The following is a 27855-nucleotide window of genomic DNA, read 5'->3' as shown; positions in this document are numbered from 1 at the left end:
TCAAACTATTTGGAAGGGCTGCATTCAGAAATGTCAGCTTGTCATCATCTCTGCTCCTGGACATTAAATTTCACCAGGCACATTGTAAAAGTAGCAAAGGCACTGGGAAATTTATTACCTAATATTTAGCCCCAAACAAAACATGTGGAAGTAATTGTATTTCTTTACCCTAATTCTAAATTAGAACTTTACTACTTTGAACTAAGGCATATCAAATGCTAGGAACATATCTATGTATATAGGTCTAATCAGTGAATTAAATTGTTGAACCTTCTCTAAAAGCCCTTGTGCTTACTCTAAAGGAATTAGAGCAAGAAGGAACTAGTCAGCATTTCAAATCCTCTGAAGTGCTGGTGTGTTTTTCATTAAAGGTCACTGAAAACAGAATCTACATAAGGTTTGATATAAAGGTGTAAATTTGAAGTTTATATTTGGTTACAAAGTGTCTTTGAATGCTGAACAAGTTTGGAAATTTCTGATTAGCTGTCAATGATCTTATGAGATGTTATGTTCAGAAAATGCATAATTAGAACTCCCCCTCATCTTTACACATAACTGCACTGGGTGTTAACAAAGAGAAAGTCCCAGAGAGGGATGCTTCCAACTGCTGTTGCACTCATCACATGCCTTTGACTTCACTCCCAGCAGCAGGTTTTCCACTTTCTGCTGGATGATGCTGTTTAAAGGGAAACTGGGAGAAAGCAAGCAAAATACTGCTTTGAGATACAAAAAACAAGACAGATCTCCTACTGTCTTCTGCTGCAAACAGAGAGATGATCTGTTGGGATGACAGGCTGAACTCCTGAAAGAAAAAGGAGTCCCCGCCCTTGAGAGAGCTCCAAGCTGAAGGCAGTTGATAAAGCAGATTGATCAGCTGGCTGGATTGGTAAGTGTGAGGCTGATCAGTGCTCCTGATGGCACTGCCAGCAGCACAGAGCACTCTCTGTCCAAAGAGAAGTGGACATTTCTTTTCAAAATGTGTGCACATGGAGGGAGAAAGCAAGAAAAAAAAAAAACGCCTTTCCATATCTGTGTTCAACACATGCACTATTTTAACCATACCAGAGTGTGCTTTAACACACAGCCAGCCTCAACATTGCCGTGCAGCCCAGCACACTCCAGGGACAGCTTGTTCAGCTACCATGATTTTTGCAGACAGGCCCAGCTGAAAGCCTTCACACCATTATTGATTAAACTTGCCAATGAGTACAAATCGTAAAAATCTTTATGAAGCTCTTGCCAACGTTTGTCTCAAGAAATGTTGATCTGATAATTCACCTCTAGCAGACAGCAGTTTTCAGTCAACATTTCCTTTTCTTTCCATTCCAGGTGGAATAATACAACTAAAGAAATCTGGGTGATTGAGTGAGTTGAAAAAAAAAAATGAAGCATTTGTTCAAAAGACTGAAACCCACAGTCAAAATGAGGCACAGATTTCAAAAGCAGCAGGAAGCATTAACATTTTTATGTTACAGAGTACATCTCAGTCATACAAGAGGAATTGCATAAGCTTTTCCACCATTGTGGTGAAAAATAGTTTTTCTTAAATAGAATGGAAGAATTTGTAGCCTGACATTTATTTCTGTGCCAATAGCAAAGATACTCTCACTCTCCCCAAGTTCCATCCATCTGAGGGCTGAAGAGAGAAAATAGGGCAGCATCTCTGGAGGACAGTGTGTATGTGTGGTTTACAGAAAGGACAGCAAAACCATTTGGTTGGTCCAGAACATTTACAGTAAATGTTTTTCAAGGTCTTTGTCAGTTATAGTATTTCTCATACACACAAACAGAGTGCCCTCACTTTTGATCCTCTATATCAGTTACCTATTAGCAGATTTGGGGATGACCAGTGGCAGAAAAGGGTTGCCCGCCTTAGGGAGAAGGAGATTTGCCAGGTATTTTTAAAATTCTTTTTTAAAATTTCAGTGACAAATGCTTAATTTTCTTAATGCTGCCCCAGTCAATAACAGACCAGATTTTCAAAGTCAGCTAAGCACCAGCCTCTAGTCTCTGTGATTCCATCCCATTTGAGTTCTTCAGTCAAAGCAGGGAAAAGTCCTGGCAAACAGTGAGGATGTAATGGACCATGGAGGACTGAGCTACTGAACTGCACATCCTGACACAGCTGCCAGCCTCAGCCAGGCTTGGAAAGCTCTGACAGCCTCAGTGTTCCCCTGAAAGGAGCAGGAGAGCTGCACAGGCTCAGAATCCTCTCTTTAAGATGGTCAGGAACTACAGTAACCACCTTGTGCTGTGGAGCAAAGGAACAGAATCAAAGTGAGTAACTGCAAGTTATTTTGTCGGCTGATTACAGTTACTTAAGTTCTACAATGTAGTATCTGCAGTTATTTAAGATTGGTTATTTTCACTTTGCAAGGAGAGAACAGATCTGCATATGAAAGGTGACATTTCTGAAAGCAAATGCTGGTTTAGAGACTAAAATATTTCAAAAATATTTATACATTTCTGCTTTCAAATGCCCATGTTTAGACACTGAGGTTTTCATCTGAATAGAAACTGACCTGTAGGATCACTGAGTTCACTGAGAATTACAGGCCAAAAACTCAGGGAAAAGTAATTTTGACAACCATCCATTAGGATGAACCTAACCATTGCCCTCCAAATAGCTTTCTCCTTTGTATATACAAGAGCTGTCAGCATAAAGGGCTATCAGGACTGCATATTGAAAAAGAATAAGCAGCCTATGGGGTGAAATAAGAAACATTAATCTGGAACTCCACTTCTAATCCAACTTAAAGAGTGCTTATGATCATAACTAAATTACAGAATTACTGGGAGTTTTCACTACTTTGCACTCTGGAAAAATGAGGTTAGAATAATATTTCAGTGTCCTGTTTTGATATTATCTCACTGATTTGAACTATTCTTAATTTTAACTAATGATAATTTCTCATGGCTTTTTGAACATTAAAATTAAACTGGGTTACTCTCTTTGTCATAACAATTATATAGAACATAGATTGAGGCAGCCAAATTAACTTGCTTCAGACACACTGATAAATTTGTTAGATTCTTCTTGCACATGCCAGATCATCATCTGACTAATTATGCTTCTATAATGTGCCTCATTGACTGATACCTCTTTCATGATGATCAATGAACACTTTTCTCTTTTTTAAATAAAAAGGAAATATCTTATTTTTATAGTCAGATCAAGTTTTCAGCCCAACAATGATTGCAAATATAGTAAGCAAGAGCATAATACTATATACCAAAGTTTCTGTGCAACACATTAAATCCTGGTATCCCGTGGAGACATAATCACATAAGAGCTCTAAGCACATGTAATACTTCTATTTCTTGACATGCTGGAAAAAAGAAGAAACTTTAGATTATTGAAATAATTTTATATTCATATACCACCTCTAGAACTATGTCACATGACAGCAGGTTTTACTGTCCTTCACATTGCTATTGGGTAACATATTCATATGCATGCAAGTCTCATTGAAATTCACTGAATTTCAATAGAAACACTTTTCCTTTAGAACCTAATTTTCAAAAAGAAATCCTAAGACCTTTGGGCTCCAAGATGCAGACTCCAGTCCAGGATAAGTGATCCCAAAACTTTGATTCCAGACTCACATACTCTGTAACAAATCCTTCTGCAAGCAAGGATTGTAGTGGATACCAACTCCCAAGGGAAGGGATTAACAAAGCCCATCAGCAAGTTGACCAGAAGTGCCCAGGACTGTCTTTCATGGCCAAAGAGTAATAAAGCAAATGAATGTCAGTAACATGCTTTGTTAAACAGGAATGGCCTAGGAATACCCTGAGAATGCTAAATGAACCAAGGAATGGAAGTCAGCACAACTTACCAGAGGTGTGGGGAACTGTAACAAGGAGCGTGGCCCGTGTGTGTCCTCTCCAGGCCTCCATGAACTTTTCTGCCACAGTAAAGAATTCTCATACATCGGTGTGCAAGTGCAGAACTATTCTGGAGGCAAAAAACATTCCTGCAATATCCCTACTTGTGTATATTGTTGTCTGCAAAGATTAAAAAAAATATTTTCACTTGTTTCATACATACAGACACTGTTGTTAATATACCAGAGAAAATTTTATTTTGAAAGGGATTTCTGGATGTCATCTACCCAGACCCTGCTCAGAGCATGCACTTAAGCTGAAATAAACACATAACCTCTTCTTCCTTTGACAATCAGCATAAAATATTTATGAAAAATAAAACCTTACTTTGGCACCCTCTAATCGCAGTTGCACTTACTGTTCCATTTTCATTAAAGAAAATACAATGATATTAGACGTTCAGTGACCTGGCTTCACACTCTGGGTAGCCATGCTATTTTGCAGACATTTTTTTGCTGGTCTTTAATTTGGCAAAATGGAACATAATGTCACCCAAACAACAGATGTCCCAACATCTACAACTACCTGGAATTTTACTCCAAAAATTCCATTTCACTTGAAACAGAGATTGAAGGCCTTTGTAGCAAATTAGGACAAGGTTATTTTGTAAGAATCTAGTTGTTAGAAAGCTATTTTTATTCATATCATTAAAATCTGTCTTTCTTACCTGTTCAAAGAGAATGCCAATCTGATCTACTGATCACAGCTTTTGAATATCCATGTTTTTAAACTTTTGGAATGCGTGAATCCACGCATTAAAAAAAGAGATGTGTTTTTGTATTTCATCTTCTAGAATATATACACACAATAAAATAAATAAAAGAGCTTTTTCTTATTTATTTGTTTGCTTGCTTCATGTAATCTACAAAGTCACATGTAGGGTATGAACCACTAAAACTCCCTAACATCAACCTGAATTTTAGTTTTTACACACAACATGGACAACACTACCATCTGAAAACAGGGAGATGGCACATTCGTGCTGACCTTTGAAAAGCAGTTCCCTGCAAATGGGTGAATGAAGAATCCATATCCTTTGGCAGGCCTCTCCCAGTATCAGCAATTCTTGAAATCTCAGTTTTTGCTCTATTTGCCTCATGTAAATTTCAGTTCACATCAGAAAAACCTCAGTTATGATATATTAATTACTCTTTCCTCATTGCTCTGTCCTGGATTTCACTAGACTTCTTTTTAAGTCAGTGCCCTTGCCACAGGCAGTGCACATCCAGCACCATTACAGAATTGTAACAAGCCACGGACTTCTGTCCAAAGGCTCTTATCACCTTAAGACCATGAGCTGCAGGAGCAACTGTCAAGATTATGTTTAGTAATTTACAATACACCAGATTCTGATGACCATATGATATTGATGTTAAATCTGATTTCACCTGCATTAGTGTGCTTATCAACGTGCTTTATCTGTCCCTGTGCTTTCTGGAGCTAGAAAGTACTTTTTTAAGATTCTGTTGAGTTAATGCTGGCTTTATTTTTCTCTCCTCAATAATTCTCTTTTGACAATAGAAATAATAAAAAATATTATATGAATATACATATGCATTACAAGTCTGCAAGGCTATCTTAGGAAGTAGATTGGAAGAAGGATATTAATTTTATAACCTTCATTGAATGCTTCCATATTTCGTCCATGTATGACTTGAGATGCTTTCTCAAATACACTGTGTAGAAATGGAGGTAAAAACATAATTTGTGTTATGGCAGGAGCTATCAAATCTGGAGGGAATTTTTTGAGGAGGCTTCCCTGGAAGAAGCTATTTGAAAAAGCAGCATTTGGGAAGTCATCAAATCAGCAATTGTCAAAGTAATAAGATTCCACATAACGCATCAGCCAAAAAGCATCCCTTGCCAGTTATAACATTCGTTTATTCACAGTCCTGCTCTTCATTGGCATAATATAATAAATATGCAAATTTAGTCATTGTTAATGACATCAATTATTTCCCACTTTTGCTTTAAAACCCAATGGAAAAGAGTTACTGCTATATATGTATCTGCTGTTTAGTAGGAACATAGGAACCTAAGACCCACCAGAAGATTACAAATATTCTGATTTTCCTGATTTCTTCATCTGGTTATGAATTTTTCTCCTTTTAAATGAGTACCAGGCCAGTGTCATGGGACTCTTAACATAAGCACAGCAACAGCAGCAAAAATCAGGATCTACTTCTCTTCTGTAAGACTCCCTGAGGAACTATATCTGATGACTCAGACACTTTACTACTTGTTTATAGTGTTTGTATGCACAGAGCTGTGGGAAATGATAAAAGCTGGTACCTGCGGGTAAAGGAATAAGAAAATAGAAAGATGACTGATCAAAGCATATGTTTCTGCCTGCCTGATTATAAAAGGAAAAGAAATGAAAAAACCACAAAGTTCTAGGTCACTTATAGCAATTCTTATCAAGAGTGACTGGCTGGATGTTCATCAAATGGCAAAGCAGTCTGCACAAAGATTAGGCATGAGACCACCACCTTTCACATGTGTGCTCCTGGGTCAGCTCCTGGTCACCCCATCTGCAGCAGCCAAGATGGGTCATCAACATAATAGATGCAGGTGGTGCCTTTCCACCCCAAAGGAGAAAAAGGCCAACAGGAAGCCTGCAGGTAACACAAAGATCCCAAAGGAATGCTTCTCTTCCTACCCTTGCACCGAGGCAGAGCTCGTGTAGCTGCTATAGGCAAACCCTGCTACATATCAATGATGCTTTCCAGAAAAATTCAACAGTTGGAATTCAATAAACAGTGGAGCCATTTCCCCCATAAGAATTCACTTAGCAGCAGGAGACTGCATGCAGATGCTTAAGATAAACACAGGGACAGTACAGCCTAGGAGTCTCACATTCAAAACCCTACACGATGCCACGAGAAAAGAGATTTCAGAGGCACAAACAGAAAACAAAGACCACAGGGATGCTGCTGTGCAGTCACCCAACAAGATTCTCTGTGCATTTTTACTGTTATTGGTGTTATGATCAACACCAGAACTCCCAAGGAATGGACAGAGGAGTGACAAACAGCAGAGTGTTATTGCCTCTCTTCCGCACTGCAGGGTTTCATTATTCCCAGGTGGTGGATCTAAGCAACCAAATTAATTTAGCATACTCACCACTGAGCATGTACTGAAGTTGCATAAAAGAAATGTATCTTTTAGGAATATTTTCCCAGTATCCTTTCACCACAAAAATGTTACAAGATGCAAAGTCTGAAAGGTCCATCCCAGGCAGTAAGCAGCTTGGAAAGTCTAAGGCAATCCTCATAGGATAACCAGACCTACTCAGATTTCTGTAAGCCAGCAAGCACGGGGAAAAGCAAAAGGCAATTCTTGTAAGATTTTTTTTTTAAACTGAAAGGCAATTCCTTGAGGTAGACACCTAATTTTCATTACTTCATCTTAAAATAAATCTGCAAGAAAACATTAAGTTTCTTGAGGATAAGATTCTTCTTTTAAAAAAACAGTAATACCCAAGTAAGTTTTATATAATCTTGCAAAGCATTTAAAGAATATGGAAATGATGTTAAGAACATTTCAAGAGTCTCCCAGACCCTACAGCATCCTGAGAACAGGAGCTGTGAGATAGTCTGTCTTGTAGTATTAAACATATTAACACTTTGTTATTACTAATGGCTCTGTGAAATGGATGGAAACACTTCACAGTGTAACTGCCACACAGATGAATAAGCAGATCCAATTTGATAAATTAGCAGACTCAAGGACAGAGCAAGACAATTCACTCTTGTCATAAGGAAAGCTTATGACAAAAGCAGGTGTATTTATTTTCATCCCTAGTATGCAATCTCCAAAACCATTGCTCAGATGACAACAACTTTCAATGAAGATCTATAATGATAAATAGCTTTTTCATATAGCCAAACTGTAAATCCCTTTCTCATTTTTCTTAAATGTCTTAATGCTAATTATGACATAGATGTAATATTTGCATTCCTTTTGGGGCTGTATATTTACTGTTTATATGCAAACATGAAATAAAAGATTGGAGAAGTAACTAAACTTAGTCTAAATTTGAATACAGCATGCCTTCTAACTCCTGAGAAGCCAGAGTTTGCATCACATATTCTCTGTTTACAATTTTTGTTTGCCATTTCTAGTTTAATAGTTAGTTTGCTATCTACGGTTAAAAAAAAAGAAAACAGAGCTAATGGCAAGCCTGCTACTGTGTACAGTTCATAGTTTAGAAAACCTAATATTTGGAAGTGTGTACACATGTTTTTCAAAAACCCTACAAAGACCAGAGCCTCTTTTAAAATAAATCATATCTGAATATTTCTGTTCTGCAGCTTTATTATTAAATCATATTCTAAACAAAATGTCCATTACCAACAGGGTCAGATTTAAATCACTAGCATTAGTTATTCCAGAACTACTTGGAAATATTGCCAGTGTAAGGAGAGATCAAAGTGACCGAATAACCACAGCAAGAATGAAGTCTAAGAAATGTGGTGCTCAAAGGTAACACCAGACATATTTGTGAAAACCACCCATACTGACTCCAAACACATGGAAGATCCTACAAAAGGATGATAATGTAGAGACTTATTCAATAAGAATCACCTCAGTAAATGTAAAAGCTAAGGGAACTAGAAAACTCACGAAATTTCATTACAATTCCTGTCCTCCATGGTCTACTTACACAGTTTTTTTTCTGATACTAAAAGACAAGGGACAGCAGGTCTGCTTCTGTTCATGCCCTATATTTCTAGAATTCATACTAAGTGACTTTAGAACTAATCTCACAAGTCACTACGAAAGTAGGAAATGATGCAGACCTGGGGTTCAGGCAAAGGTCTCAGATAGCAATGTTGACATGGGAAACATCCATCAAGAGGCTATTCTGCCATGCCTGAGTGTTTTACAGCACTTCTTCTTTCCTAATTTAGCCAGAAGAAGCAGGTTGGGTGCTCTCATGTAGAAAAGAAAATGATGCTTCATTTTCAAACACTAAAGAAATCTCCCCAGTCTTCCAGAGAAAGAGGAAAGTAGATTTTCTATGTATAGAAAGTATGGAAATAAAAGGTGGAGCTGTGTCTTCTAGAGGAGTCATCCCAGTATCGCTACTTTAGTGGTACAGAAGGAAAGCCAGAGGGGAAAATGACCCTTTTCATGATCTTCAGAGGAAAGTCACAAACTTTTTTTTTCACACAGGAGAACAAGGAAGAAAACTGGCATCCAGTCCTGGGTTATTGCAAAGGAGGAGAGAAGACACAGCACTTCAAAGGCAGCAGTGGTGTAGCCAGTAATTGCCTATGATAAACATGCACAGAGCCCAGTGATTAATGCTTGAATCCCTGAACTCCCCTACAGTTCACCTTCAAGAAACACACCCTGATCTGCCTTCCTTCTTCCATTTAACCTTTGCATCCTCTGCTTTCAGCAAGTTCATTCATTACCCAAGAGCTTGGCAAAGATTTCTGGTTCTGCTAAAGAAAGCCTCACACACACATTCAACACCAGCTCAGAGACTGTTTTTTCCAAGCCCTCGCAGCTCTGTGCGAGTCAGGAATGCAAACACCTACACTTCACAAGAGGCACAGCTATAATGATCCAAAACACTCCCAACCAATGTGTACAAATACATCAATACTCAAGGAGAAAACATGGCCTGTGACTGCCTCTGCTCCTTGAATCGCAATGAATTCTCCTCCCACCTCTAAAAGCAACAGAGACCAATACAGGACTCAGTTTATTATTTTATTTTTAATGCAATATTTAGGGTTTTGTGAGGGTTATCTTTTTATCTAATTTTTCTATATGTTTATCACAATTTTTTCTTAACTAATCAGCCATAGTTATCTGGGTGGTTTGCAGTGTGCCATACACTAATTAGCACAAGAATAAAGGATTATTTTTTGTTTGTTTGTAGTTTTTTAACCACCAGTAATAACAAACACCATGAACATGAACCACATGGGATTTTCTTGCTCCACAGCCATTATGCTGCAGATCAAGCTGTGAAAGAATTTCTAGGCCACTTTGCTGCAGATGCCAGAGAAATCTGCTCCATGTTTTGAGAACTAATTTCTGTTCTATGTTTTGAGAACTAATGAAGTAACTCCTCATGGTCCAGGCATTATTTTTCATTTACTTCACACCTGTCCTTTTTTTCAAATGCAGAAGTTGTCCAAAACTCATCACAATGAAAGATGGACAGGGTCAGGTTTCTCCTATAGAAATGTATAGACTAAACACACACTTACCTGTATCTGATGCATGTGGATGCCAGCCTGGTCAGGGAGAGAGAAATGGCAATCATTTCTCATGGTGGCTTGTGAAAATTTTTAGGGAGTTGTAGGAATGTGATAACTTGTTAGTTTAAACAATCTGCAGGTGGTGTTTTTCCACCTTGCTTTTCTGTTCCTCCGAAGGTCAGTGTTTGAGGATGTTTTTATTAATCAACCAATCAAATAGAATGTATCATGTCAGTCTATTTAAGCTGAAGTTTTCTTTCCATAATGACCTTTCTTTTCTTCCTTTTTACGCTGTGTCCTCATCTGTTCTTGTGTCATTCTTGGTGCAAGGGTGACAGATGCACATTTCTCTTGCCCTTTAAAAAGAACAACAGGGTCTGCTTCCAGAACTGCATAAAAAAATGCTGTGCTTATGTAGTTATATAATTTCCCTTCATCAGATAGCTATTCCTTGCATATGACTGGCAAGCCAAAGACTTGGTTTATTTGTAGCCTCTTCCGCTTAGAATTTCCAAGAAGTGACAGTATCATCAGTCCACTGAGTCACAGACACTGCAAATAAAGCAGCCTTTGCATGACAGATTGTCATTCCTTCAAGAAATTCCACTTTGTCAACATCTTCCATAACACATTACAATACGTGAGGTAAACCTTGAATAAAAATGCATGATCACAGCTTAGGAATAACAATATTCTCTATTTTTGAATTCTTAATAACAACAGGGTTTAGTGTTTAGACTGAAGGATTAGGAAATGATATTCATAAATTCTTTTCCTTGCTCTGCCAATGACTTTCTCTTTCTCAACAGAGTTAATGGGCTTATTTTGTAATGCTGATCCATAACATATTAGTGCAACTGAAACGTAATGCCCAGAGTCTTGCTGCAGTCCCATCTGTCATTCCAGGAAAGTTATTCATGTCTGTGTCTCCTACTGTAGTCTATCAAAAGCTGAGGACAATTGTATTTACCAATTTGATGGGGTGCTATACAATTAACTGAAACCACATACAATACATAATCTGTGAGCAGTTATATATAATTGGCTAAAGAATTATGAAGGGCTGCTACTTAAACTTGTATTAAAAATTACAACTGAGTTAAATCCTGTCCCATTACACAAATCGAGTCCTTCTGGGGCCTGGAAACTTCAGATACATTGTTGTAAACTTCATTTTAGATTAATTTGCCTGATGAGTGCTGGTGAAGTAAAGTACCGAGGGAAAGATGAATATACTCAAAGACAAAAGATCATTGAGTATATAACATGGACTGAACAGAGAAAAGACAAAGGTTTCCAGCTTAATTTTGAAGAGATAAAAGGTTTCTGGTCTCCAGGCTTTTTGAGGTTTTTCATCTATAGCACAAATATCTGTTTAGGAATGAGTTGTGATTTTAAGTTTCAAAAACAAACTATGAAGTTAATTAATTTTATTATCTATTTTGTAAAAAGAAGTGAACCATTTGCCAAATGAGCTAATGATATTAATGGTGATAGCAGAGGACTCACACCTGGGGACAAAGTGTAACTATTGACCTTCCTGAGGGAGAAAAGGCTGGTTTCCTGCAGAAGCTCCTGCTTTACCAACTCATACATTAAAAGCCTCCGGATTTGGCTTTTATGAGTAACTATATTACTTCCCTCAGTGACAAGTGTTGCAAATTGAGTAAATAGTAGCAAGAAAAAAATAATTTATATCTTGACACCTCCTCCTCTATTAATTCACGAGTTCCTTCCTCGTTTAGCTTGCCAAGGAAGAACAAAAGAAGCGAGGCAGCCATAAGGGAAATAGCGTAAAGGGCTGAGCACTGAAGAGCTTGGTGGCATTTCGCATTTCACAGACAGACATTAAACATCTGCTGCCTTTCTGCTCAGCCGGCAACCACCCCGGCCAGCCGCGGCCCGCCGGGGACACGGCAGCGCCCGGCTTCCCTCAGCGCTTCTCCCCGCACAGCTCTGTGACCTTGGCGGCTCAGCCGCGGGCAGCACAAATGCTAGGGTTAAAAGCTGTGTTTTAAAATATTATTCCTATTAATGTCCTCCGAGCCAGGGGAGGTCAGGGGAGGCGGGCAGGGCGCCTCAGGGCAGGGCTGGGCTGGGCTGGGCCGAGCCCTCAGGGCAGGGCAGGGCTGGGCTGAGCCGAGCCGAGCCCTCAGGGCAGAGCAGGGCCGAGCCGAGCCGAGCCGAGCCCTCAGGGCAGGGCAGGGCCGAGCCCTCAGGGCAGGGCAGGGCCGAGCCGAGCCGAGCCGAGCCCTCAGGGCAGGGCAGGGCCGAACCCTCAGGGCAGGGCAGGGCTGGGCTGGGCTGAGCCGAGCCGAGCCCTCAGGGCAGGGCAGGGCTGAGCCCTCAGACGGTTCTAGAAACTCCCCGGCCGATTCCCCCAGGGGTACGCACCCAGCCGGCCGCCACCAGGGCTGGGAACACCTTCCTGAGACAAGCCCGGGCACGCCGGGACGAGGCAGGGCCCCTCGTGAGAGAAACCCGAGTAGGGTACCCAGGCGGTTGTGAGGGAAAGGCGAGCACACTCCCACGACGCCTGTGAGCCGCTGCGAGGCAGGAGCCTCGGGATGTGCTCTCAGCCGTGTTTCTGGAGGTGCTGGCACAGCAGGCGCCGCAGTCGCCATCCATCCCCTGCGGAGGCCGCGCTGTGCTGGCTGAGGCGGAGGGCGGCCGGGGCCAGCCGCCACCCTTCACTGTTAACTGCGGCAGGGTGAGCACGGGAAAATCATCCCGGTTTTAATTTACAGGAAGTTGCTGGAGGAGGGCACTCCGCGGGAAGAGAGAATGGGAAAACTTTAGATTGATGAATAGGGAAAAGTTTCCGCAGCAGCCCTGATCGGCAGCCAGCGGTGGCTGCTGGGAGCTGGGTGACCTTTCAGAGAAAACCCCTCCGCAGCCAAAAAAGTGGCAGATGCTTTGTGCAGGGAGGAAAGCTTGTGGCAAAGCCTGAAACTCAAATTTCAGCTGGCAAAGAGAGCGGCTGAAGGGCACATGAGGCTGCTCCAGGCACCTGAGGGAGGGCTCGGCTCCGCTGGAAGGCGCTGATCCGTCTGTGCTTTGTGTCACTTCACTGCAGCCAAACGCCACCTGTGCCACCGCCCCCGAGCTCAGCGAGTGCCTGATAACGGGACTGCACACACCGTGTGCCCACAAGAGTCCCCGTGGCTCTGTTCGGGTTTCAGCCCTGTCTCCGTGAGGTGAGGTGGCTGACAGGTATCCAAGAGGAGGTGAAATTTAGGAGGATGACACAAAATGTATCAGGGAAACTTGCATTACTCCTTATCGCATCACCCTTTCTTCCCGTGCCACGGAGATAACACACACACCTGCTGCTCAGAGAGGAGGCCACTCACGGGCTGTCTTATTACCCAGGTAATTGTTCCTTAACTACAGTTAAAACTACTCTTTCCAGGTACCAATATCCTTGCTCCAAAATATCTCTCAAAGATGACAGAAAAAAAAAAATGCTGTAATCAATAACACTTGAAATTTCTCAGCTTGCTGTAATACTGCTTGGCTGCAAATTGGAGGGGAAGAAAAAAAACCCACTTTGCTTTTTCTATTGTTAGATCAGGCAATTTACAAAGTTCATCCTTTAATGCCGACCCTGGAACACTGCAGATATCCAGGATAGTAACATAATTTGAAGATTCATTTTTTGTTTATGAACTCTCAATTTGCTTTTCACAAGTGAAACCGATAATTGATTGGAACAAAACCCAAAGGCATCTGATATTAAAGGATATGATGTGTTGCAGTTGTTTGACATTCCAGATCGATCTGCAGAAAGCGAAGCTGTTCATGACATTAAAAAAACAAACAAATATATACATTTTAATAATGTTTTGCCAGTACCTCATCCCACCAGCCTGTTACAACTGGAAAAGTACAATACTCTGTTCTGGCTCTCAACATTGTCTTACAAGTACTATGCACAGATTTAACACCTACATTAAATATGTCACTGTCAGACTCTTATCAGTGGGTATTTACATGTGGATGTGAAGATGGCGTCAGGAAAACCAACCAGCCGTAAATTGCAAAATTTGGGTGCCAGTGTGACCACTGACTCAGGCTATCTACAGTGCTGCAGGGTTTTTTTGTCTATTTCATCACACCTATTCGTCTAAATTATGTGACATTTCTGAAACTTTATGTTATCTGGGAATTCTCGGAAGAGTTTCTAATTCTCAGAATTTGACCCTTGAAAAGTTGTACTGTCTTCATGAACCTTGACTGCTTGTTAGCAGCAGAATGCATATACTGGGGTTTTTGTTGCTGTTTCCTAGACAACCACTCCAGGTTCCCCCAGAGCTCTTGCTTTTGTGTTCCCTGATTAAGATGTACATGCTGCCTTTGGCTGATCTTATTTGTGTGAACAGTATTAATTTTCATAGGTGTGATATTGATTAACTTTTTATTTTCTCAAACAATATTAATTCCAATGTTTTATAAAGAATGATAGGATTACATTAATTTTAACTTTGCTAGATAATAGCTTAAGCTTCCTAATGTGGAAGTTACTCATGGGGTTTTTTGTGGTTTGTTTTTTTTTTTGTTGTTGTTGTGTTTTGTTGTTTTTTTTGTTTTTTTTTTTTGCTCAAGGCCATTTCTGGTTTACACAACAGACTGAATTCTACCATGTAGTTTTTTTTTCAGTTTTTATGCAGACCAGCTGTAATTATTACATGCTTCTCCTGTCCTTTGCATTCCTAGTGCTTGCTTTTCAGACTCTCAACCATGGCATTTTCTGAGTTTGTCACTCAAGTTGTAACTCAAATATAAATGGCAGGGATGTGGCTTCTCTACTTTGGCTACTCCTGCTACTTCCAGACCATTGCAGGAGTTTTTTTGACAGTACAAAAGCCATCAAATCTGGCATCTTGGCTTGGCTTAGTGTCTGGTAGGTGATTAGATTTCAGCTATGACCAACTTTCACTCCACACAATGTGGAGTGAAATCCGTTTGGGGTGAGGGAAGGAGGGGCAGCACTGCACTAACATGGGTCTAGGTGAACTTGACTCATGAGCTCCTCTGTTCCTGCCTGAAAACAGATCCATTCCTCCACCAGCCAGATAAGCCCATACTGAAATGACTCAACAATTTTCAAGAGGAGCAAACCACAAAAGTGTTCTCTCAAAGTTTAGGCTGAGTTTATATGCTGTGCTCTTTAGGAAAAGTAAAAACCAAGAATATGCTTAACAGACCACAAAATCAGAACCCCATGGGGAGCTAAGATCTCACCAGGAACTGTAGTGTCTCCATATCTTTGCCTACCAAAATTTCATTCCTTTGTCTCTTCAAGAATTTACGATATTAAAATATTAATATACAGATTATGTTGCTTTACTAAAAATATATTATAGATGGAGGCTTTATTGGCATGAAGCTAGAGTTCTTAATACAGGTACAAAATCTTACATACTGGGCAATATTTGTATTTCATAATACATTAGAAATACTAAGCCATATTATTTCTAGTATATATCTATTTTGTATTTTTAGGATATGGACTTCCATTTTTGTGAGAAGTTTAAATCTTACAGAATTTGCACTATGGTTGAATGCATTTATTTTACCTGCTGAAAACTTATCTCTAAATATTCCCTTTTGTTTAATATGAAGATGAAAATGCAAGAATCTCAAGCAGAATTATATGTGCTTTCCACTAAATCCTGAAAAGATAAATAAGGCTTACTTTTATAAATCTCCACCAAGAAGTGGTCCTGTGTTATTTGTGTTAATAAGGTGACCTGGGGAATACAAAAAATAGATGAAAGGTAGGTGGCACTTCCTGATTTTATCTCTATGTAGTTCTTGAGGGAAAGCATCCACTTCTCATGCTGAATGAAAGTCTATTTTCTTCACACAGTGAGCGATTGCTTATGAATGCTTTCGAGTATTACTCACTATCTGAATAATATCTGAATTCAGTGCCTGAAGAAGTTTTTTTTTGAAAGGGTTTAATGTGTCTTACATTAGAAAAATTACTTTTTTAAGAATAGAAGGAAACAATGAAGTCCCAAAGTTTTACTGCTTGACTAATTCTGGAGCATAAGTCCTTTTGTAAATACTGGACTAAATACACAACAGGTTTTCTGTTGGTAGGCTGCTTTAATGTATTTTACAATACCCTTTATTGATGCCTTGTTTTCTCACATGGCTCTTTCTGAGGAGCATTATAGACAATCAGTCAGCTTTATATGTTTCAGAATTGCTCCTGATGCCTTTCTTTCACACTAAAAAGCCTCTGTAGTACATTATACCACTTTACAAATGGGAATTTCACACTATGTTCTTTATGTACATACATAAATTGCTTTCATTTGTTTATGCCAGTGGCTTCCATGCTGGAATTGTGTGACTGCTGAATAAACAACTTTTCTCCCTGAATTACTTCTTTTCATGCCATTCATGTCTGCTGCCAGACAGTACAGAGTGTATGTAACCAAAGTGAGGTGTGCTTATCCTCAAAGCACGAGCTGATTCTTAAAAACTCATTGGAAATAGCTTGGAATTCCTTTACACAATGATCTAATGAAGGAGAAATATGTTTGCACAGATTCCACCAGTGGAAGTCAATGCCTTTTTTCTCAGGCACAATTTTGTTACAAAAAAGAATAGTGAAAGTTGTTTTCATTCCCATCCTTCTACTAATTGACTGTAATGAAACTTCTGATCTGCAACAAGGGAACATCACTTAAGCAACAATTGTGGCTCTTCCCCACTTAACCATTTCCAGTTAAATGTTCCTGGATTGTTCAAGCTTACTCTCACTTGTGTTTCAGAATACAATTAGGTCAAATCAGGTCAAAACTAGACTCCTTACCATACATGAAAATTTGCTGTTTCTGTGAGAATAAGAAGGAAAAGTAGCATATAAGTCCATCATGAACATACTCTTGAAGGTATGGAGTTGGAATTACCTTATTTTACAAATGTTGAGTTCTATGTCATTGTTTCGATGGCTTTCCCACCCAATATCCTTTCCCTCCTTCCAAAACAGTGTCTGCTCTACTGCCTCTGTGCAGCTGTAGCCCATGGCAGTGTCTCTCCAACTCACTGTACAGGTGTAAGTCCATTTTTGAGTTCTTGCACTACCACAAAGAGAGAGCACCATGCAAACATCTGTCTGCTACCAGTCTTCCTTTCCAAGAATACAGTAACAACAACCTTTTCAGGTTCCTTGCAGAACAGGTATCCTTGAGATGACTTGCCAGCTGCCAGCCAGCAAGCACTATGTGTGCTGTGTGCCCTGCTCAGCCAGCCAGCAGCCCAGACAAGTTGCTTTCCAAGCTGTGTAACACCAGGCTGAAACAGAGGAAAATGTGAGTACAGTATATACAAACCTAACAGCAGAGCAAGAAAAGCATTAGACAATAGCCAGTTCTAAAATGATCAGCTGGCACCTATGTTTGCCAGACATAGAGAAACACACATGGAAATAGGAAAATAAACTTTGACTCTGGAAACATTTTGAACACCAGAATAAACCAGTTGCACGGTTGCTTTCTGGCTTTACCTGTGGAGAGAGCTATAGGCTCAGCCCATGGATTGAGTTTCCTGGGTGTATGTCATCAGAATGTGGCATATCTGGAGAAACCGAGTACTGGGAATCCTTCCCAATGTCTCTTAATGGAAGGTACAGTTAATCTATGGTGGCCTTGAGTTTAAAATACCGTGTACTGCATTACAGCCTCAACGAACCCACCTTTAATGGGAAAATTATCACAGTTTATCCCTTGCTTATAGCTAATAGAACATTATAACTTGAACTGTTCATAAGATTATCCTTTGTTATAATGTTAGACTCAGAACCATTTAATACACTAAAGTCTAAAAAAAGATGTGCAGCCACAAAGAAGCAATTCTGTGTTCTCCAGTGCTCTGGCAGACTTTGTAATTTGGATTTACTAAAACTGCATACCCACACAAATGCACAAAATGTTTCAGTTTAGCAATTTTGGATATTCAGTTCTTTGATATGGATATAGAAAATATGTTTATATGTGAGGGAATCTTCTTATTAGTCGAGTATTATACTGACTGTGGGTCACCACTGGATTTGGATGGCATTTGGTATATGCATGCTACCTGGTCTACACTTTCCTTTCTTTCCTGGTTTATACTTTGTTCAAATTAAACAACAATGGAGGAAGGTTTTCATGTATCTGCACGAAGGAGTCATCTAAATCTCATACAAAGGAAAGCCTCACAGACTTCACAGCATCCCTGACCTTTCCCTCACATCTGCTCTCCTCTTCCTATGCATCAGTGTATGCAGAGGCAGAAGATTTACAAGGCAGGAAAACAAACGGAGTTATACGAGTCCTTCATCCTGGGTCACATCCCTGCTTCAACAAGATACCATTTAACCTCAGACTGAACCTGATTTCCATGGGCCATGGGAACAGTTACATAACAGTTGAACAGTTGAAACACAAATAGAAAAAGATTTTACAAATCAAAGCAAAGGTAAATTGTTAAATGTTTTTTTTTTTTTTAAATTACTTTTCACAATAGCTTATCTTGAACTAAATACTATAAAGCTACAACTTTACCATTACCGTTTATCCATTGGTTCATATAGGTAACTTCTTTAGTATCCTTTTACTCTAAATAATTTTTATAAATAACTGTTGCCATTTCATTTTCTTAATGTTGCAATTAAGGATTTTTCAAACTATTCCTGATGGCATAGTCAAAATATACTGCACAGGTTTTTTTTTACTTCTCTGAGTAAAAAACATCAGTATGATAATTGTAGAATGCTATACATTGAAGACAACCTGAAAATCTAAACACGTCCGATGTGCTCCCTCCTCTTGTCCTTATACAAATGCTTAAAATTCCCTCACGTTCCAGCTCAGTTACATCTAAATGGAACATTACATTCTGTTTAGAATATGTAAAATAAGATGATAAGTCATAATGCAAAATCCAATCCCAATGGTGGTAATAGAAAACTGCTTTTATCCCCTTCATCACAAAGATATGCTATGTGCCTTCACAATGTTACAATTTTGCAGCTACAGATGAATCCGAATTCAATAGAAAATGTTAATCAGAAAGAAAACTGTTATGGTCTATGCAGTAATAAAGAGTGACCCTGGTTCTTCATGAGGTTTTTTATAGATCTGCTCCCTGCAGAAGATATCCAATGGCAGGAGGGTTCTGGAATTCAGAGCCAATAAAGAGCACAGAGAAGTTGAATAATCCCTCTGTAACTGTGTTGGACCTTACGCAGCCTGCGGACTTTTTTCCCCCTATAAATTGACTCTCTTACTCATCTTATTCTATTTCAGTAAATCAAGGGATGACTCATAGAAAATCAGAATCCAGGCACAACAAAGATACCATATAACAAGTCATTTAGTTTATACTAAGAATGTTGGCAAACGTATATGTATACATGCTGACTGCTCCCCTGAGCAGTCACTGAAGCTTTTACTGATGGATAATCTCATTTTACCGTAATCAATTGCACTGTGACATTAGATTTTAAAATAGGCAGGTTTGCTTATGGTAATCATGTTGTACAGCTGACTCAAGAATAGTTATTAAGGCTAAAATTGTAATTAAAGATACATGCCAATTGCCCAATTTACTTGTGCTTCTTAAGAACTCTTTATTACTCATTTAAAGAATGTTTTCAGACAGATTAAATTAATAGCACCATTTCTTTATATGCTAGGCATGTTCAGAAAAAATAACAACTGGATTTTAGTTCTGAATCCAGCATTTGAATAAGCTGGGAGAAGCACTAAATTAAAAAATGAAAGTTGACAGGGCTCAGCTGTCATCTGGCTGACATCTCCTGTCCACATCATGACCACAAAGCTGAAATTGGTTTGGATTTCTTCTGCTGTTTTTTGTCTGGTCCTGCTCAGATGTAACAGTGGCATTTCTAAGTAATAACCACAAAACTGTATTACATGAGAATCTGGAGACATGGTGCAATGTATTGTAAGAGGCTATCTGAAGACCCTCTCTCATTTGTCTGCCGATTGCCACGAGAAGGAAAACCCCCCTGCTGCAGTTCCAGTTTGGAGAAGGCAACAGTGCAGGTGCAGCCAGTGCACCGTCACGGCAGCTGCTCCCAACATGGCCTGGCAAGAACTTGGCAAGGAGTTGGCAAGAACTTGGCAAGGAGTTGGCAAAGACCCAGCACGGACCCAGCACAGGGCGGCTGCTGCAGTGCCTACTTCACTCTCCACCTTTAAGGCCAAATGAACTGTTGGGGTGACCCTGGTGGTCTCTCACTGAAGACCCCTCATCCGCCTCATTACCACCATGACAGAGATCAAGAACCCTCTCCCCAGGGGCTGAGACTGAGACCCCTACCACAGGGAATAGGGGGAGAATGGTGGTGTGACCACTATTGACATGACCTGTTCTTCTTCAGTAACTCCAGTAGACTTATTCTTCATTGTGTTCATCCTGCTTTAGTGACTCACCTGTTTCCCCCGCAGCAATTTCAATAGATTCTTATTGTTCTACATGTTCCCCCCTTTTCCTCTGTGGACTATAACCGGACCCCTGGGTTGGGGAGGACTTTGGAGACTCTCCCCAACACAACAAGATGAATCCCCATCGTCCAGACCAGTGAGGATCTCGCCTGTGTTGGTAGCTATTCCCATCCCCCTCTTCTCTCTCTCCCTCTCTATCCTTCTTATTTCCTTTCTGACCCCAGTATCGCATTTATTGTTTTGGCCCCTAATAAAGGTGCATTTGTAGTGATTAAACTGATAGCCCCCTGCCCCAGGCCCCTGAACACAATCAATGTCACTTTTCCCTGGGAAAGAAAACTCGCCAGCCCAGGTTCCTGATGTCAGTTTGTAGGGTTCCCTTGGGACTGTCAGGGCAGCACAAGTTTGAGGTGGGGGCAGCTTGGCTCTGGGACACATCCTTCGCTGTTCAAATTTTTTGCAGGTGGCTGCCCTCTGTTGTCTTTTGCACTTTGGGATCAGCTAACGAACCATCACGACAGCCCGCTATAAGCGGATCGTGACATGTTTGGCAGAAGGTAAGACTGCTTTTGCTTGTGCTCTTCAGCATGTTGCATATTAGTAAGATGTAACAGAATTTATATGAGCTTCATAGCACACAGTAAGTGACAATTTCTCCATGTGGCATTGCACTCCAACCTGGCTGATGAGTTTACATAAATGCTAAAGTCTCTCTCATTTTATGTCAGGGCCTGCAGTAGAGATCTTTGTGAAAGATAGCAGACAGGGTAACCTTCTGTTTTAAGCTGAATGTTTCATATTCTTTCTCTCAGTTCTCCCTTATAAAAGTACAGCCCTAAAGCCCTTGCAGCCCAGGCACTCCAGATTAAAGACTAAAAGCCTGTAGCCCTTGGATGTTGCAACAAGTGGATCAAACATTCAAAACCAGTCTCTGGACTTGGCAATGCTTGAGTTCATTCTAGTTTGTCTTCTACTTTTCTATTCTATTCCTCTTAGGAAGTTCTTAAACTGGTCTTATAAATGCACTCTCTGAGTACATTTCTGAATTATGTTCTGGTTTTGTCCTGTTCCCTCAAAATAACTGATCCATGCTGTAGCTTTTTGTTTGGGGATTTGGTTTATCTTAGAAAGGGTTGTTTGTACTTTGAGGTTCTAGACCTACATCAGAAATCACAGAGATTTTTGACACTACAGTTTTGGTCTGAACTCCAAGAATTATGAGTCTCTGCTCTTCCCAGGATTACAGGAAGGAGTGTTTAGGATCATATCCTTTGCTTCTGAGCTTGTGCCCTGAGCATTGGTATGCTTTTAAAATTGCCTTCTTACAGTGCATGCAAGTTATTCTCATTCCTCTTATTTTTTCTAAGAAAAGGAATAAATGTCTTACATCTGTCACTAAAACTCTCTGGGGAGGTTTTTGTCCACCTTATGGACAACTTCACACACTATCAAATACTTCTTAAATGGACAGAGACCCTTTCCTTTTGAAAATGTTATAAAACCAACTTGAGCCTGGATGCAGGTGTGAGGTTTCACAGAGCCCTTCATCTTGAGCAGCAGAGAACTGTTTCCACTTTACTGACCAAATTATTTCAAGTATTAACACCTCCAATATCACTGCCCTCTCTCCTGGTGGCCTGCCCCTTATACACAGACTGAAAGTGGGTCAAGGACACATTCCAAGAATTACAATTATAATCAGTGTTTGAGTCAAAAATCCAGAGCACTACTTAATCTAGATGTCATTTTACACAGTAAATTACAGTCAATGTATAAACAAATAAATAAAATGCCCAAGTGTGTAACTGAATTTTCTGCTTTAGCACAGATAGGCCATGAGCTGAGTGAATTTCTAATTAAGAGAGAATTGCTATGGTAACCAGAGGTGGTCACAGATAATTGGGTGTGAAACCCCAAGGGGCTTAATGACAGAGGTGTCTGCATATATTATCCAAACACTTTTTGTTTCTTAAATAGAACTGCATTGTCAGGTCAAACAATATTTTTTGTATTTTAGATACCTTCTTTTTGAGCAACTGAAGTCCAGCTCGTAAGGGGTCTCTGTTCTTTAAATGCCATGAGAACAGTCCATGTGCAAAGACAAACTGGAGTGAGGATTCTCAGCCTTAACTTACTCTCAGAGGTGGGTTAGGAAAGAGGTGTTTGATACGTGTTTGCTGTTTGCTCTGTTTGCTATGGGACAGAGAAGGGAGGTGGCTGCCTGTGTTGACAAAGCAGCAATCAGGGACAAAGGGACACTGCTCCTCACAATGGGACTGTGCACACTGTCCAGCCCCTCGACTGTCTTGATACTGCATTGTCTTAGTTGAAACAATTATTATTTAAAGTGGGTATTTTGTTATCACAATTCATGGGAGAGCAAAGGGATAATCACAGAAACCGAATTATTCTGTGCAACCCAGACCAGTCTGATCAGAGCAGAGGGGATGCTTAAAACTCACATCAGCACAGTAACACCTGCATCAGCAACCCATTGTGATTAAACAAATTTTTAAATTTGTAACAATTATTTACCAACTTCAGCACTTTATTTTAGATAGCTTTGAGTGTTATCTTATCTACTTAGATATTCATTATCTATGTAATAAACTATATATTATCTGTGTAATGAACCTTGATGAAGATTAAAGGAAAATCTCATTATTTCCAATAGTTGTTCTGGCACAAGAATTCTAAGATTTGTATTTAAATCCATTCTGGAACATGTGGATATGAATGAAAGGTCAGCTCTTTGCTTTGCAAATCCCCATTTCTCTGTACCAGCTCTGCTTAAAGGGCACAGAGCTACTTCAGTGCATCTAGTATTCCTCTGATCTGAAGGAACCTTGTGAATTCTCAGGACACAATAAATTCAGAAATAGATAGGATAAATAGATCAACTCCTGCAGACTTCCACTACTGCTGCAATTCAGAGAAGTTTTGAAACTCACTTCTTTTGAGACCTCAGCATCTTTTAATTTCCCGTATTTTGATGGTGGTTCTCAAGGTGCATTGGTGCATTGCTTTGGACAGTTTCTTTGTAATCAAGGAGTCAATTAACAAGCCTCAACACATTTTCATGTCCCTGTTAGCAGCAAAAACAAGATCATACCTGTTCTGCATCTTTAAAGGAGGTAGTGGGTTATTAGTCTCTCTGCATATCTGAAAAGGCTGCACAGCCACTCTGAAGGTGCAATCTGTAAACACAGTAGGGCATTAAAGCCATCAGGAATTATCTGACAGAAAAATTATCAAAGGTAGTCAGAGCTCTTAGTCTGCACTGATAGTGCCAGTCTAGCTGTGTTCTGTTGTTTCTGCATTTCCCATTAATTACACCTTAGCAGGAGTTCTGCATGCAGCAGTGTGGTCAAAGACATTTTCAATCCCTAAGGAGAAGCAGACTATCATAGTGTACCCTCTGTCACACAGGGAGGAGAACCCTGCCCATGCTGATTAAGTACAGCAGTTGACAGCAGATGTTATTTGTTAATTACTGACATATCCAAAGGGTCCTATGGCTTGGCAGACTCGGTAACAGATCCATTACCCACTTTGTTTTATCTCATTATGGAACATATGGTGGCACTTTGATGTAGTAAAATTTTAAACATTTTTTTAATGCATTCCTTCATTGAATTCCTCACTCACTTTTTGCGTTGCTTCTTGATGGGTCAGAACATGTGCTTTCTTTTATTTTCCTTTTTCCTAGCATCCAAGTACCTTGTGTTTTCAACTGCTCAGAGGTACTGATGTATCTCATCTGCCAGTTCCAACTTTTGTTTTCACCTCTGAAAAATATCAACCAGATGGTTTCCAAAAATGACAATTATATCTAATGCATTGCTCGAAATTAAAGTAACACTGCAAAAATGCCTCTCATGCTTTTAACTGCTTGAAGCCATACGTATCACTTTGAGTGCACAAAGAACTGTGTGTTCCATCACTGTATTAGACAAAGCCCACTGAGAATTTGAGCTGCTTCAAGATAAAGCTGAGTGAGTAGCTAAATTATACGCTACTAAGTATTAATGTGTATCTAAAGCTCAGATCTGAAAAGGAGATCCTTCAAACTGCTCAGCAGCTCAGATATAAAGGACATTATTTTTTTATTTAGTCTTACAGTTAAAAAATACACTTGCTTGTGTACTCCAGTGGAAACAAGGTATATTTCCAATGACAGACATCTGAGGGTGTTACCTGCTTTGATTTGTAGCTGGAATATTACTTAACTATATTAAATTATATTTGATTTTATACTTCTCTATAAACCTATCTTCTCTCTTTGGAAGGCACCTGAAAATTTTCTTAGGAGCAGTATGGCCAGCAAGACCAGGGCAGTGACTGTCCCCCTGTCCCAGGCTCTGCTAAGGCCACACCTCAAGTCCTGTGTCCAGTTCTGGGCCACTCATGACAAGAACTGGACATGGGGGAGCTCAGCCTGTGGAAAAGGAGGCTCAGGAGGGACTTTCTCCCTCTCCCCAGCTACCTGGAAGGAGGGTGCAGCCAGGTGGGGGTTGACCTCCCCAGTAACAGAAGGACGGGAAATGGCTTCAAGTTGTCCCAAGGAAGATTTAGATTGGATATTAGGAATAATTGCTTCACCAAAAGGGCTGTCAAGTCCTGGCACAGCTGCCCAGGGAAGGGGCAGATTCACCATCCCTGGAGGGATTTAAAAGTTGTGTGCACATGATGCCTTGAGAAGGCTGACCTAGAACAGAGGCTAGACAGAGTTGAAGAATAAAGTAGGGATTTATTAAAAGGCCTCCATGGATCCACCTTGGGCAGCACAAGAGCTCAGCCAGGGCTGCACCCAAGATGAACCAAAATGGTCCCAAAATGGATGACCAGTCACAAGGTCTCACACTTTTATAAGTTCCGCTCCATTTGCATATTGGAGTTAATTGTCCAACTACAGCCTTGGGTTATGAAGTCCCACCCTTCTTATTTTCCTCTCTCCAGTCAACTGTTGTTTATTCTCTTGTGCCTGAAATTTGGATTGGTTGTTCTTGGTCCCAAGCTAGAAAAGGAATTGTTTTGTCTACCCACTCTGTGAAGAGAGCTTACCAACATTTAATATGAAGCTCAGAATTACACACCAAAGCAGAACCGAATCTAAGAAATATAAAAGCTAAAACTTAAGGCATCATATGGCACTTAGAGACATGGGGTAATGAGGGATTTGGCAGTGCTGGGGGAACAGCTAGATTTGATGATCTTAGAGGTGTTTTTCAACCTGAATGATTCAATGATTCTATATAAAATTGGGAATGTTAATAAACATAATTTCCAACTAGAAACTGAAATATAGAAGCTGTCTGTGTAACTGGCGCATGTTGAAGTGTCTTCCTTCATGGATGATTTAGCACTTGAAAAAATAGGGAATACAATTAAGAAAAAGCAAAATACTTACAAAAATTAGGCATTTAAAATTAGTATTAACCTGATTAAATCTTTTCTTGCTATATTCACTTAACCTGTAAATATCTTTCAGAGATTGAAGCTATATAATAGCAATATGAAATCTATTTTATAATAGCAATAATTTCCAAATAAAGGCATTGGTTTTGACAGCTCTGGCAGATGTTAGTTGGGACTATTAAAAACAGGTTTTTGTCATGCAAAGTTCCACAGAATTACAGAATATTCTGAGTTGGAAGGAATCCACAAGGATCATGGAGTCCAGCTCTGAAGTGAATGGCCCGAACAGGGATCAAGCCCAAGAAAAGTTGATGGCATAGAACTCACACTGAGTAAAACAAACCCTTGATGTACCTCAGCTGATTCTGAACAACATGCAGCACAGGAATAAAATGAATCATGAAAATATTCTTAATAGGAAAATGGACTACTTAAAATGTAAAATCAGAGCTGAAGCCCTATGCAAGGGTGAATTTGTCAGACATGAATTCTAGAAAACTGGGGAAGGGCAGATCTAAGTGATGCAATGGAGAATCCAAAAATATCACAAACTCAGCATAAGCAGGTGTAAAAAGTGAATCTCCAAGCGTACACATCTGCTTCCCACAGAAAGACCAAGCCTGAGGTGTCACGGGATTAGTATTTTTAACAAAGTGCAAATGCAGAGGCTCACCCAGAGCACAACAGTTTGCTCAGCACAAAGCTCTGAAGGCAGGACATCTGTTAATGAGGGGCCCACATGACTGAACCAATTACAAGCTGCATATGAGTAAGGCTAGAAGGTGACAATAAAGACATTTAGCAATGGCAGTGTATGGCATAAGGTATATGCACTTGCTGAGCATCTTTAAAATACTGGGAAATTAAGAAATGTTGGAAATAGCATGGATATTGTTGAATTGGAAATAAAGAAAGGTAAGTTATAATTTGGTTCTTAGAAATCTCACATAATAAAAGCCTGCTGTCCCAGTGCAGGTCAAAAAATGCCAAGAATAATTCAGAAAATAGGCATGACACACACACACACAATCTGCATGATGATTTTCTTGAACAAAATCAAGCAAGACTTGCAATATATCAAAATGTCAGCTATCTATTTTAATTTTGGGAATACAGTAAATTCACTTACAATACTTAAAAGGTCATTCAGAAAGACTGAAGTGCAGTAGCAAAAATCTTACTCTAACATTATCTTAAAAATATCTTTGCTCTTTCTTCTGACAGATCGTTTGTACAAAGTACTTTCCTTATTTCCTTAAAATTTTTAGGGAAATGAAAAAATAAATAAAAGAAGTAAATCCTCCAGTGGTCCTTTCCTGAAAAGAAAAACTTTAAACTCTGTAGGCCCATGTAGAAGTGCCAAGCTGTAATAATTTGCCAAATGCAGCCTGAAGTTTTGCCAGGATGCACAGAAAGATCAGTAGTCCCTTCAAATGAACTTGTTCTTCCCAGGATTTTAGAGGTGGCAACTCAGCAGCAGCATCCCAGCAGCTGCACAAGGCAGTGGAATCCAGCACATAAAGGGTTACAGCATCAACCCTGTGCTTTCCAGCCTTCTCCAGCCCAGGGCTGGGAATCTGCTTGTCTCTCCCCTAATGATCAGATTTTACCCTTCCCATACAGCTCCAAGGCTCAGACGTGCTGGTGGGCAGGAAATAAAGCTCAGGTGTCCCCTGGGGACAGACACTGAGCTCTGCAGAGTTGAAACTCCACCCCTGGTACAGGGAGATCTCAAGTCCATCCAGTCCCCACCAGCAGCCTGATACTATTTGTGCTCTAGTACCTCAAGCAGACAGAAAAGGAAAAAAAAAAAAAAAAACCTTTGCCTGAAACTATTAATTTAAAGTTTATAACATAAT

General features: G+C 39.9%; 1 long non-coding RNA gene across 1 annotated transcript; it reads right to left on the bottom strand.

Annotated features, from left to right (window-relative positions):
* Positions 1–3579: 3579 nt before the first annotated feature.
* On the bottom strand, positions 3580–13635 carry LOC140685106 (uncharacterized). Its single transcript, XR_012058317.1, has 3 exons — positions 12504–13635; positions 10119–10465; positions 3580–4008 (listed from the first exon to the last, which is right to left on the bottom strand). It is a non-coding gene; the product is annotated as an uncharacterized lncRNA (long non-coding RNA).
* Between the last annotated feature and the right edge of the window lie 14220 nt (positions 13636–27855).

This window comes from Taeniopygia guttata, chromosome 14 (genome assembly GCF_048771995.1).
Source record: "Taeniopygia guttata chromosome 14, bTaeGut7.mat, whole genome shotgun sequence".
Classification (NCBI taxonomy): Eukaryota; Metazoa; Chordata; class Aves; order Passeriformes; family Estrildidae; genus Taeniopygia; species Taeniopygia guttata.
The sequence above is the reverse complement of the archived record's forward strand: the minus strand, read 5'-3'. Positions and strand labels throughout refer to the sequence as shown.